Source organism: Sylvia atricapilla, chromosome 21 (assembly GCF_009819655.1).
Source record: "Sylvia atricapilla isolate bSylAtr1 chromosome 21, bSylAtr1.pri, whole genome shotgun sequence".
NCBI classification, from domain to species: domain Eukaryota; kingdom Metazoa; phylum Chordata; class Aves; order Passeriformes; family Sylviidae; genus Sylvia; species Sylvia atricapilla.
The window spans coordinates 2,458,702-2,471,529 of record NC_089160.1 but is presented as its reverse complement, the minus strand read 5'-3'; the positions used below and the strand labels follow the sequence as shown (position 1 = coordinate 2,471,529).

General features: G+C 48.9%; 1 protein-coding gene across 1 annotated transcript in view; it reads right to left on the bottom strand.

Annotated features, from left to right (window-relative positions):
• Positions 1-11,319, bottom strand: part of AMOT (angiomotin) — a 61,410-nt gene extending 50,091 nt beyond the window's left edge. The window contains exon 1 of the mRNA XM_066333932.1: positions 11,164-11,319. The gene's annotated coding sequence lies outside the window, so the exon portion shown is untranslated. The remainder of the gene's footprint in view (positions 1-11,163) is intronic.
• Positions 11,320-12,828: the final 1,509 nt, after the last annotated feature.

Below are 12,828 nucleotides of genomic sequence, written 5' to 3'. Positions count from 1 at the left end.
GGCTAGGCTCCGCGGTTACCTGTGCGGGCAGGGCTAGGCTCCGCGGTTACCTGTGCGGGCAGCGCTCCGCGGTTACCTGTGCGGGCTGGGTTAGGCTCCGCGGTTACCTGTGCGGGCTGGGCTAGGCTCCGCGGTTACCTGTGCGGGCTGGGTTAGGCTCCGCGGTTACCTGTGCGGGCTGCGCTCCGCGGTTACCTGTGCGGGCAGGGCTAGGCTCCGCGGTTACCTGTGCGGGCTGGGTTAGGCTCCGCGGTTACCTGTGCGGGCAGCGCTCCGCGGTTACCTGTGCGGGCTGGGTTAGGCTCCGCGGTTACCTGTGCGGGCTGGGTTAGGCTCCGCGGTTACCTGTGCGGGCTGGGTTAGGCTCCGCGGTGACCTGTGCGGGCTGGGCGGCGCGGCACGGCACGGAGGGCAGCGGGCGGCTCGGCACAGCTCAGCCCGGCTCGGTTCGGCTCGGCAAGGTTCCCTCCGCCGCCTCCTTCCGCTGCTGTGGGCGCGGGCGGCCCGCGGACGCGCTGGGCCGGGGCGGGCAGGAAGCGCCGCCGCCCCCGGGCCCGCCCCGCTGCGCTCCGCTCCGCCCGCCGCTATTGTGTGCGGACACACCGACACAGCGACACACCGACACGGCGAGAGGCCGGGCAGCGGCCGCTGCGGAGCCTGGCCCTGCACACGCACCCCAACAACGCGCGGTCGTGCCCGGGAGAGGTGTCCGAAGGCTCCTGGAGCTCTGGCAGCCGTGCGCCTGTGCCCATTCTCTGGGAGCCTGGGCAGTGCCCAGCACGCACCAGGGGAAGAATCTTTCCCAAATCCCCAACCTAAGCGTCTCCTGATCCAGCTCCAGCCGTTCCCTTGGCTCCTGAGATCGGAGCTGCCCCTCCACTGCCCCTCGGGAGGATGTTGAAGATCACAATAAATTCTCCTTCAGGCTGAACCGACCAAGTGACCTCAGCCACTCCTCGTAAGAGTTACCCATCTAAACCTTTCCCCGTCCTCGTGGCTTCATTTGTAAAGTTTTCTAAAAGCTTAATATCTTTTTTATATCGATGTGCCCAAAACTGCTCCAAGCATTCGAGGTGAGAACACCCCAGAGCAGAGCACAGCAGGACAATCCCCTGTGGTAAATCCCTGGCCTGGCTGGGGATGCTGTGCCCGGTGCCCCCAGGACAGCCCTGGGCCCTCTTCCAGCAACTGTGGAAGCTCCTGCAGCAATCAGCCCCATCAAAACCAACCTGCCAAGCCACTGAAATAACTTTATAGCAATGTACACCAACCCAGGACTCAGCCTGCTTTTTGCTGGCCAAATGCTGAAAATAAATGAAAGCAAGGCAAGACCTGATCATGACTAACTGCATATAGGCAGGGTATTACAGGAGATCCCTGTGTATAATGTTCTGCTTAAAACCAAAATGTGTATTGGGTGAACTTCCAAAGCTTAGGCTATCCTAATAGGAAATACCCACAGACCTCTACTGCTCTGGCACAGCAGAAATAATGGTCAGTATGGAAAGATGAGACTGAAGACACTTCAGTTATCCCCAAATACAACTCCCTGATTTTGCTGTATCTCAGCATTTTATCACATGATAAAAGATGGTGGCCACATTCAGAAGTGGCTTTTGCTGAAGGCTTTAGTGCCTGGAATCACCCTGTGGAATTTCAACTCCTAAAACAGTTGAGCTTTAAACATTCCACAACCTTTACAGCAAAGCATGGACACATCACCTTTGTGCATGTGACCCCATTGAAAAGCCTGTAAAAGGATCCTAAAATGCTGCTACAAAGAAAGACTTAAGGCAGTCTTGTTTTGGAAGATCTAATAGAGGATTAGTAATGGTAGTAACACAGTCAGCTCTGCAGTGGAACCAGTCTGCATCAGAGAGGCAAAGCTCTTGTTCTGAAATGGGCCAAGCAACACCAACTTCTCCTCATCCCATCCCTGTAATCAGAGCAAATCCTCAGTCTAAACAAGGCCAAGAGATAAAAAAACTGGTCCTTCAGTAGGGACTTATTTGTGTACAAACAATTGTACCCTGCCTTTCTCACAATCCACCTCCTCCTCCAGCTTTTGCATAGGGAAATCGTGCACTGGAATCCTCCCCCAGTGAGGCCATTCCTGTCCTGAACTCCCCAGGAGGACAATCTCCCAGCGACAGTTTCCACTTGGCTCCTGGTCATTACCTTGTAATTTCAAAAATAAAGAGCCAAACAAAAAATTGAATGCAGCTGTCACGGTGTGTCCACAGCTGATTTAATACATAAAGGCCTGATCATGCAAATATGAAGCCCACTAGGCAGTACTAATTTGGTAAGGTTTGGGCCTAAGATGTCACCAGTTTCAAAAAAAAAACCCAAACCTGAAAGTGCAAAAACTGGCCACGTGTCAAATCCTTGCACTGTGATATTTGGCCTTCGTGTGAGGAGAGATGGCATGATTCAGCCATTTACCTTTTAATCACTCTGAGCAAATAAATCCTTTCCCAAAGGATTAATAATTAATAAATAATTCCCAAATCTTAACATTGCAAAGAAAGACTTGGACAAAAATTCAGGAAGTCGAATTACAGAAATCCCAAACGCAGCATCTACAAACCTCCATTTTCCCCCTCATAACCAACATTCATTCACTGGAACGTTTTAATGGAAGAAATTGCAGGAACACATGTAAACAGCTCATTAACATCCCATAACCTTAGAGTTTGAAACGCCAAAGGAAGGAAAAAAAAAAAAGGCAGTGGAGAAGCAGCTACTGAAGGCCACATTGCTGGATGCTGTGGGGCAGCGCTGTAAGGGAAATGCACAGCTAGAGAAAGAGTTATAAACTGTGCTTCAGTCACACATCCTGTCTCCCTCCCACATGCTCAAAGAAAATATGGGAGCAAGGAGAGGAGGCAGAGTCATCAGGAAAGCACAACTATTGCTTCATGCAGGCGCTGGGGAGCAGCGAGCCTTGCCCGAGGCGTGTTAACCTCAGCTCCTCTGCTGCCTATTCCAGGAGCACTGCTCATGTTCAACCCACACCACTGGAGATACCAGTCCTATCGGGACTGCAAAAGAACAAAGCTGCATGAAATCCAAACTCTCTTCCTTAAAACGCTCTCCCCCTGTATCCTCCCTTCACCCAGCTCCCCGCCCAGGCCGGTGCTCAGGAGCTGCAGCACACATCTGAACGGCTGCCAGCAGAGGAAGCCAGCAGTTTCCATACACACATCACGCCACAATGTGGGAATTCAGGAAACAACACAAGAAAGGGGTTCCTAATAACTGTTCCAGCGTGCTCGGGCCAATTTATGCAATCACACAAAGGTCACGGTGCTTGTGCTAAAAAGCACAAAAGATAAGCGCTACAACAGCAACTAATTCAAAGTAGGAGAATAAATCTCGGGCTTAGGAAAACCTGGAGTTGCTCCACCTACAATTTTTTTAAGAGGTTGTCCTTCACATTCTTTAAAATTCCTCCATCTTTAAGTTCCTCCCTCCAGGAATGGCTGTAACTGTGCGGCCCTTTGTCCGCAGCAGCTGGAGCTCAGGAAGCTGCTGATATTATCCCTCCTGTGCAGACACACCACAGCTCAGCTCAGCATCCACTCAGCACACTGCACAGGGGCCTGAATTCATCTCCCTGCACCTCTGATCTCGGGCCAGTTTAACGGAGCTTTTCTTCTTGCACATGAAAATAAAGCCTTAGCAGGGCTCAGAAGTGGCATTTAGCTCTTGGGGCCAGACAGAACGTCCCCACCAAAGTGAGGGGTTCTTTGTCTACAAAATACATTATTGGGCAAAATAATGACCCTACAGTAAACAGACAGTAAAACAAAGAAACTGTAAAAAAAAAACCTAAGAAAGGGAGCTGAGGATGTTTGCCAGGAACGTGAGCAGGAGCAAGGAACAGGAGTTTCTGAAAAGGGAGAGTGCATTTCTTGACATAGAAGCCGAAGTCAGAATCCCAGAATGGTTTGGGTTAGAAGGGACCTTAGAGCTCATCTCATTCCATCACCCTGCCATGGGCAGGGACACCTTCCACTGTCCCAGGTTGCTCCAAGCTCCATCCAGCCTGGCCTTGGACACTCCCAGGTCAGTTTGACAGGTACTCATTGAAGAAAAGGAAATAAGCAAACCAACACATTTGAGATACAGGTCAAAGCAAGACTGACTAAAAGATTTCAAAACCTTGTAAAAATCACAAGAAATGTGAGTAGAAAGCAGCAAGGCACCAAAAGGTTGAGTGGTTGGTTCAAAGTCAGAGAGTTGGAGAGTTCAGTCTGCACTTGCAGAGGCCCTGCCTTGCTGCCCACATGTACAGTGAGCTCAGACATGCAGCACTGCAGCTTCTGCTGCTGTTTTACCCCCTGGTTTTAGCACCCAGCTGCTTCAGGGTGGCCATGGCCATCTTGAAGTCATCTGCAGAGGTTTTGGTGTTGCCACATCCAGCCCTGAGCTGTAACAAGGCCTGAAAGGCACCCTCAGGTCCTGCTGTTGGGTATGGCTGGAGAGCAACCACCATTTCTGAAGGGAAACAGAATCAGACAGATGAGAGACTGAGGCATGAATTACACGAGCTATTATTCACCAAGATGGCAAGAACAGCTATTCACAGATCAAGAGCACCAGAAATTGCCACCATCAAACTTGACATGCGTGGAATTGCTAGAAAAATTCTACTTCTCCAAACACAGGAGCAGGAACAGTTACACACTTACTCCTCTAGCCTTCACTAAGTAACTGCTGTGTATCTTTCTACACAAGTGTATTATTCTACCAATTCTACACAATAAAACTTTGATGACCACATGATTTTTGGGAGGGATGTAACTGATACAGAAACCTCTGCAAAGCCAACTTTGTGTCCTGTCTCTAGTGTGATTTACACTCTAACACAGCCCCAGCTCATCTCAGATTTTTCATGCTGCTGCGTGTTAAGAGTTTTAAAAGTCTGTCAGTCTGGGAGGTGCCTCTAATGGATTGTAACTCAAGTGCAGCGTGGTTCCTGGGGTGAAGAAAAGGCCTGCAAAGGAAGGGGGAGAAAAGGAACAGCTTACCACAGTGAAATGTAATATAGAGGTCAGCAGTGACATGTCACTCGTGAGGTGATTGATCAGGTACCACCTGTAAGGAGAATTATTCTAACTGCTGAACCTTGGCCCCTCTCTGTGCAGAAATGCAGAAGAGGGCCCTGTATCCAGGAGAGTGGTAAACAACTGCCAACCGTGGAAAAACAAATGTTTCAGCTTTGCCCTAAACGCATTCACACCTCAGTGCCCTACAGTTAAATGTAGTTTGGGCAAAATAAGGTTAGTCTGGACAAAGGGATTTCCTTACAAAACACTGCTCTTCTCCCAAAGATGGACCTGTAAGCCTTTAACCAATGTTTATTATGTTAACAACCTTGACGTAGGAAAGTTGACCACTCCCTTGCTTCTCTGCCATCTTACCTCTCAAATCTCTTTAAAAATCTGCTGGAATTATCAAAAGATTCCCTCAACTGCCAGTGGATTTGGACCAGAGTGAACTGTAAAAGTAAAGCATGGAAGCACTGAACTTCAGCACAGTATTTGTTTGCTTTCAAGGACTAAAGATTGTGTGAAATTATAAGTAAACAAGATGTATAGCAAGTTCTGCAGCAAAAACCAGACTTGCTAATCCTGATACTTCAATGACCATAAAGCCTAAGAGGGGACAACTATGGCTGATTTGATACCAAAAAGCCCAACCTCTTCAAAGCCTCCAGGTACTGATAAATACCACGGGGATGGGGGACAGGGGGTGATCTTTGATTTAAAACTCATTTTTAATGCTGATGTCAGAATCAGACTCAAAAGTGAGAAATGAAAGAGGCTCAAGCAACAGCAATCTCTGTCTGGGAAGGGTAAAGGAATGGTCTCAGTGAAACATTGAGTGCCATGTGCATTCAAGAGCTGTGCTAATTGCAGGAGCAGAACCATCTTCCCCTGCTACAGAGAAGCTGTACTGAAGAGTGACCAGCTTATTCTGAACATGAAATTAAAGAAGAGAAATGGAAGGAGAAAAAATTGTTAGGCACAAAAAACACATTGAAACAAAATAGATTAATTTCTCTCAAATAACTGCTTCAAAAAGTGCCAATTAGAATTTTTATGAATACATAGATGTGCTCCTAAAAACAGTCTTTCCCCTGTAGTAAGCTGCAAAAAGACTTGAAATTAGAGAGAGCAAGATATCAAGTTTTAGGTAATTGATTAACATTTCATTTTCATGTAAATGAAAAACTAAAAATAGAATTATGGAATAAAGTTTGATTAGATTTTACAATCAATTTCAGAAGCTGCTGCCACATTCTGGAAGAGCACCAGCACTCTCTGCTGGTGATCTCTGTCCAACAGTTATCGAGAGAAAAAGGAGGGATGAAAGTGCATTATGTGCTTGATATGAAATGCCATTTTTGTTTTAAACTGATGATTAATTAGATCCCTAAACAATTTGGCAAACAGCAACTCTAGGAGCTAGCTATGCTTTTGCAAACAATGCAGTCATTACTAAGAACTGCAGTTACTCTGGGCAATCATCACTCACTGGAATAAATTTCACTGCCTCAAATAAACATCTGATGTAAATGCTCCTCTCAGCAGAAAGCACCTCTGTGGTGCTGCCACACAAAGACAAGCCGGTGTGAGAAATTCCCATGATGCCAAATCCCTTGGCTCCACCCTGACTTTCCATCAATTTTTGGGCTGTGCCAAGAAAAACAGCTCTCCTTAAGAAAGTCCTAGCACAGCTCCAACACCTTCCCCGACGGGAGCCACAGTGGGAATGTGTCTCCATCAAAGCAAACCTGCTCCCAGCCCTGTCTCTGTTCCACCCTTTGCCAGGACGCTGGAAAAGCTTTGATTCCCTCTCCCCAGGATGCACCCAAGCCCTGTCTCCTGGATTGCCTCACACACCTGAGCCAGAGCTTGCACAGGGACAAAGAGGCAGCAAAAATGAACCCCAAGCCAAGCACCTCGATGCCAGCTGTCCCTGTGCTCGGATCAGACACCAGGAAAAAGGGTTAAAAATTGGCAAATTGAATCCATGTGCAGCTCATGGAAAGTGTGGGAAACAAAAGAGACAATGTTAAGGACAGAGTATTCATTAGCAAAGGGCTCAAGTTTCTTGGCTTCTGCCATCTGCTTCCCAAAGGCCATTTTTCAAGGTAGCTTTTTGTTCTTCAGTTTTGAATGTAGCTGAGGAAAGACATCCTGCTCCTTCTCAGCTAACGAACTAAAGCTCAGTGCACGTTCAATGGCTTAAAATATTTTGTCTTTTTAATTCCCTGGGGTCAAGAAGGGAATGCAATGTCAGAGGTGGGGTTTTTCTCCTGGGACTTGGATCAAATTTTTACCTGTCACAGCTGACCCAAAAACCTCAGACACCTCCATAAATATTCATTTACACTATGGTATTGAATACAGAAAGAAATCCTGTTCACAAAGCTAAAAAAAAAAAATACACCAGACTTCATAATGCTGTATATATCTGTATATTATGTGTAGTGAGATGCAAAGCCCTTTTGACTGTTTTCCTTTATGAAGTAAAAATCGGGAAGAACAGCTCCTGAATTAGAGAAACAGCTCAGAGCCCTAAAAAGAACACACTCTGTGGTAAAAATAAGTGAGTCTTAACAGTCGTAAGCCAAAGTCAGGAATAATTGTTCTAACACATTCTGCTCCTGACAAATCTCAAATTTAGAAGAGCTTCACATCTGCTGAGAGTCCCAAGGAACTTTTTAAGCATTCAGGGATCACTGACACTTGGCAGAGTGGGACAGAGTGACAGCCAAATGCCAAGCACAGCTCTGGAACACGGCATGAGGAACAGACATTCCTGCCTAAGGGGCAGAGCGAGTTTCCCACTGCAGAAAAGGACAAGAGTTTTCAAACCTAAAGCTTTCTACTCTTCAAGGAATTTAATATTGTGGACATGACAGGATCCAGCCAGAGACCAGTGATCTACAGACGATGAGAAGATGCTCAAAGCCCTGAGAACCTATAGGAAATTAACATGATTACTTTTCTAATATTATTAACTATACATGCCAGACTGCTCTTAAATATTCTCTTCCCACATTGCTACCCACACCTTTACCTTTGTGCCATGGGAATTCCATACTCAGCTCTGCCCCTTGATCATTAATGCAGACTCCTGAGCTTCAGACTTCAAAGCAAGGCAGGATTAATAGTCACAGGCTCAGGATTGGGACAGCATCAAACCCTCCCTGTGCAGGATCCTCCACAAACACCTCCTTCTGTCAGGACTGGGAAACTCAGGGATTTATGTGGAGCTTCCCACAGATTAAGTTAATAAAGGAGCCCAACAGTGCCTCATCCCCTTCCAAACACTGGTAAATGAAAGAAAATGGGAATGTCTCCTGGGGTAAGGAGAAGAAAGATGGGAGTGCTCTACAAATGTGCAAGGGAAGAAACCAAAGGCTTCATTGTGTGGAAGCGCACTTCTCTAGGAAGGCTCTTCTCCCTCTCCTAAGCAGCACATGAGAATGCTCTTAGACAACCCATCATCACCTACAACCATGGTGGTGGTTTAGTTTTTATTCCTGACTTTTTTTTTCTATTTTTCCCTCTCACCCTCCCTCATTCTGCTGCTCCAAATGCCTGCACTCCTTTCTGCAGTTCCTCCTGTCTGCAGGTGCTCCTCTGCCATGTGCAGCACACTCCCAGTACCACCAGCAGCACTACTGGGAGCTCTGGGAGCTGCAGCCTCATACCCAGAGCTTCCAGCAACGAGACTGACCTACAGTTAACACAATATAAATGAAGAAATCACAGCACACATATATCAAGATACAGGTCTGTCCAAGACCCTAAGGGATTTTGGGACTCATTTCAATGTAACTTGCAGTCAGCATCCCTTTGAGTTACATTTAAAAATTACGCCCACTTGGCCAAGATTAAGCCCCCTCAGGCTCAGGCAGAAAGGCAGTCTGGGCTTTTTCAGCTTTATTTGTAGCTGCTTTTATATCACCAACTCACAAGGAAATTACACACCACCAGACTAAGACAGGTACAGTTCCTTCAGTGGTAAGAATGCTGCTAGAGGTCACCAGACCCAGGAATTTTCATTGACAACGTGGTCTACACCTGCTCTGAGTTAAACACTGCAGTGGTACAGTGGGAGAAGAGACAGAGACACACACTGCCCTCATCAGCCTCCTGGTCCCCCATAAACACTGGGCTAAAGTGATGGTAGATGGTGTTACAGAGCAGAGATTTACTTGCTGAGAAGGTGAACAGCAAAGCCAAACTCAGAAATTTCTCTGCCTAACCAGAAGGTTGCAATTAGGTCATTGCTGAGCACTGGGTAAGCACAGATCAGAGCAAAAACATTCCCACAGAATAACTCAGATGTGACAGCAGGTGCTTGGAATGAGAACAAGGATTGCATCCACGTAGTCCTGCTGCTGAATTATGTGGATAAACAGTAATCCTGATGGAGCCAGCCCCCAGCAGGACACGCAGGTGTCGGGATGCACAGACCCAGTTTAGCACAAGCAAACTGAATTCCCAAACAGGAAAGCCCATGTCCGACTCTGATGAAATTTGATAAAGAGCTCAGAGTAAGTTTCAGGTCAGATTTAGGTTGTGGATGAATTGTATCCAGGCCACAACCTTTTTTTGTATCTTCTGGACTCCAGTTTGAGCAATACTTCTTATTCCCAAACCCTATTTCTGCTAAAATACTCCATCAGTTCTATGCCCAACTCTGCTGAGCTCAGGCTGGATATTTTGGTAAATGTAAGACCTTTATTCTATAACAACAAGGAAATTCAATAGAACACTCTGCAGGCTGCTTTTGGTCACTGAGATCCCTCCCTTGGATCCTGCACATGGAATTACCTGTCCTTGGGCCAGACGGGTCAGGAGAGGGGAGATTTGTGGGTTAATGGGATACTGTTCTGATCAGGGTGATTAGGTTACAAGGTTACAGTCTGATACTTCAGTTTACAACTGGGGATTTCTCCTAATTAGATCGTATTTTTAATTATTTATGGCTTATATTATCTGCAGAAGCTGCCCAGAACCTAAGCCTTAAGAAGGATAATTGGAATAATCATATTTTTCCCTCTTTTGTAAAGCACCTTGAGCCTTGCTGATGAGAAATGCTAGGATGCGATTAGATGCTTAATGAAAAAATATCATTCGAAAGTGGAATAAAAATTAAAAATGAACTGAAGTGGAATTTTCTATTTTATACTGCATCGGGGCTGAATTACGAATCATTTATCTGAGGCGAGGCTGAAAATTTTAACCTGAAAACTGAGTGGAGATCTTCTTTATGCATATTATGATGGGAGAGTGCAGGTGAGGATGCCAAGGACCAGTCAGGGCCAGGATTTTGTGAGAAATCTAAACTATGGAAGGCTGGACTATCCCACCACGTGCAGCCAGCCTCGGATGGAGCCAGCAGCAGGAAAAGCAGCAGGTGTTCAACATCACCCCAATTCCTGTGTCCTCCACACTGAAGATTTGGCTTTCCAGCCCTCACCTTCCCCAAAAGGGATCCTGGAATTGAGGCAGATGGGGTTTGAGCTGCTCGCACCACGCGCTGGAAGTCACGGAGAATATTTATGGCCCTGCCTGACTCTGTGAATGAAATCCACAATGCCTCAGAGCGGGCACGGCCGAACCAAGGCACCGCTTTCACCCTTTGGGGATTATCACCCTCTAAATTCGCTCTCTCGGAGATCAGAGCAGGAGGATTCGGAGACGTTTTTGTCCAGCTCAGAGCTGGGCGAGCCCTCACGGGTGGCTGAGGCCGGAGAGAGGAGCGGGACAAGCAGGAACCATCCCCGGCGGAGACGGGGCAGGGGCTGAGGGGAACAAAACCCGCGGAGCCGCCAATGGAGCCGGGGAAGGGCCGGAGAGGAGCAGGGAAGGCTCCCACACACCGCCAGCAGCCCCCGAGCCCCGCCACCTCCCCACGCCCGAGCTTCCCCACAGCGCCCCAGCAGCGCGGGCTGAGCCCCGGCACCGCCTCGCAGCGATGGGGAACGAGGAGGAGACGGCCGTGAGGGCAGCGGGAAGCCGCGGCCGCCCTGCCCCGCCTCGGTGCCTGAGGGATCAGCCCCGGCCTTTCCCCGCGCCCAGCGCCGGCCTCGCCCCGCGGCCGCGCCCTCCCCGCTCGCAGCGCCCTTACCCCGGGGCGCCGGGCCCCGCGGCCGCCCTCACAGCCAGCACGGCCATGGCGGGCCGCTCCCCGCCGCCGGCACGGCGCTCCGCCACGCCGGGCAGCTCCGGCAAGGGCCTCCCGCCGATGCCGTGGGTAACTTTCAGCAGGCGGCTGTAACTACGGCGCCCGGCATCCCCCGGCGGGCCGGCGAGCGGTGCCGGCCGGGAGCTGTAGTTCCGTACGGGCGGGGAGCGCGCCTCGGCCCGGGGAAAGCACGGAACTGCCGGGGCTGGGAAAGAGCTCTGCGAGCATCGAGGGCTCCTGAGGGAGATCCCCGCCTTGTGAGCCGGCCCGGAGCGCTGAGTCCTTCCCTGGGGGCTGCACCGCCTCCCCGGGCAGCGCCTAACGATGTTTAACAGCCTTTTCCGTGATGAAATTCTTCCTAATATCCAACCTGAACCTTCCCTGTCCTGTCACCGGTTGTTTGGGAGCAGACCTGACACACACGCTCCTGCCAGGGAATTACGGAGAAGCAGAAGGTGCCCCCTGAGGCTCCTTTTGTCCAGGCTGAGCCCATTCCCCAGCTCCCTCCGCTGCTCCTGGGGCTCCAGCCCCTTCCCTGGACACGCTCCAGCTCCTCCATGTCCTTTCTGAAGTGGAGGACTCAGAATGAGCCCAGCACTGGAGGAGTGACCTCCCAGTGCCCAGTCAGGGGGATGTCACTGTCCTGGTCCTGCTGCCACCCCATGGCTGGGACAGGCCAGGTGCCCTTGGCCTCCTGCCCACCTGGGCACACCTGGCTCATGTTGATCTGCTGTTCCCAGCACCCCCAGGGCCTTTCCTCCAGGCACTTTCCAGCCCCTCTGCCCCAGCCTGGAGTGTTCTGTGGGGTTGGTGTGGCCAAAGAATTTAACTCCTTTACTTCTTATTTCACCTAGCTCTTAGCATCAGCCCCCTGAACCTGCTATATGTTACCTTCATCACATGATGAGTGTTCTGCAACAGCTTTCTTCCACTATGTTTCCAACACTGACCGTTCCTTGCCCCAGAAACTTTCAACAAAAGCAATAAAAATGTAAAAGCCAACCTGTCAAAGAAGCATTAGCAGGCAAAACGTAAAGAAATGCCCTGGAAACTCTGCCACTGAAATACTCAGGTTCTGGCCATCAAGTGTTCAGCTCCTGTGGTCTCGTCGTTATGTGTTCCATCCATTTTTATTTACAATTTATTTTTATTTAAAGCTGAGTATCTCTCTGGCCCTGCTGTGCCATGTTTCCTGTGCTGAACACAGAACAGTACACAAAGCAAGCCATGTGGAAACAAAAGAATTATTTTAGAGATGTGAGTAGGAAGCATCCAAAGTCAGGTGGAAAAATGCTTTTAAGCAGAGACATCTGTGTGTACAGAGCATTATTACTGCTTGCTGTATTTAATTACAGCCAGCTTTGTTTTGTTGCTTTTGAAGGAGAGAGGAAAAAGCCAGCAGAGGTAGTGGCCACAAGGAGGGCTGGGGGAAAAGTCTGTTATTGCTCCATGGGAGTGCAGCAGCACAGGGGCACAAGAGTGACATAAAAATGGGCTGTGCTGTCACAAGGCCTTGTTTGCCAGAGCCACACAAGGAGGATCTGTTACAAGATGCGGTGGAATGTTTGTTTTTGTAGTACTGGATTTCCAAAATCCACGGGCTTTTTG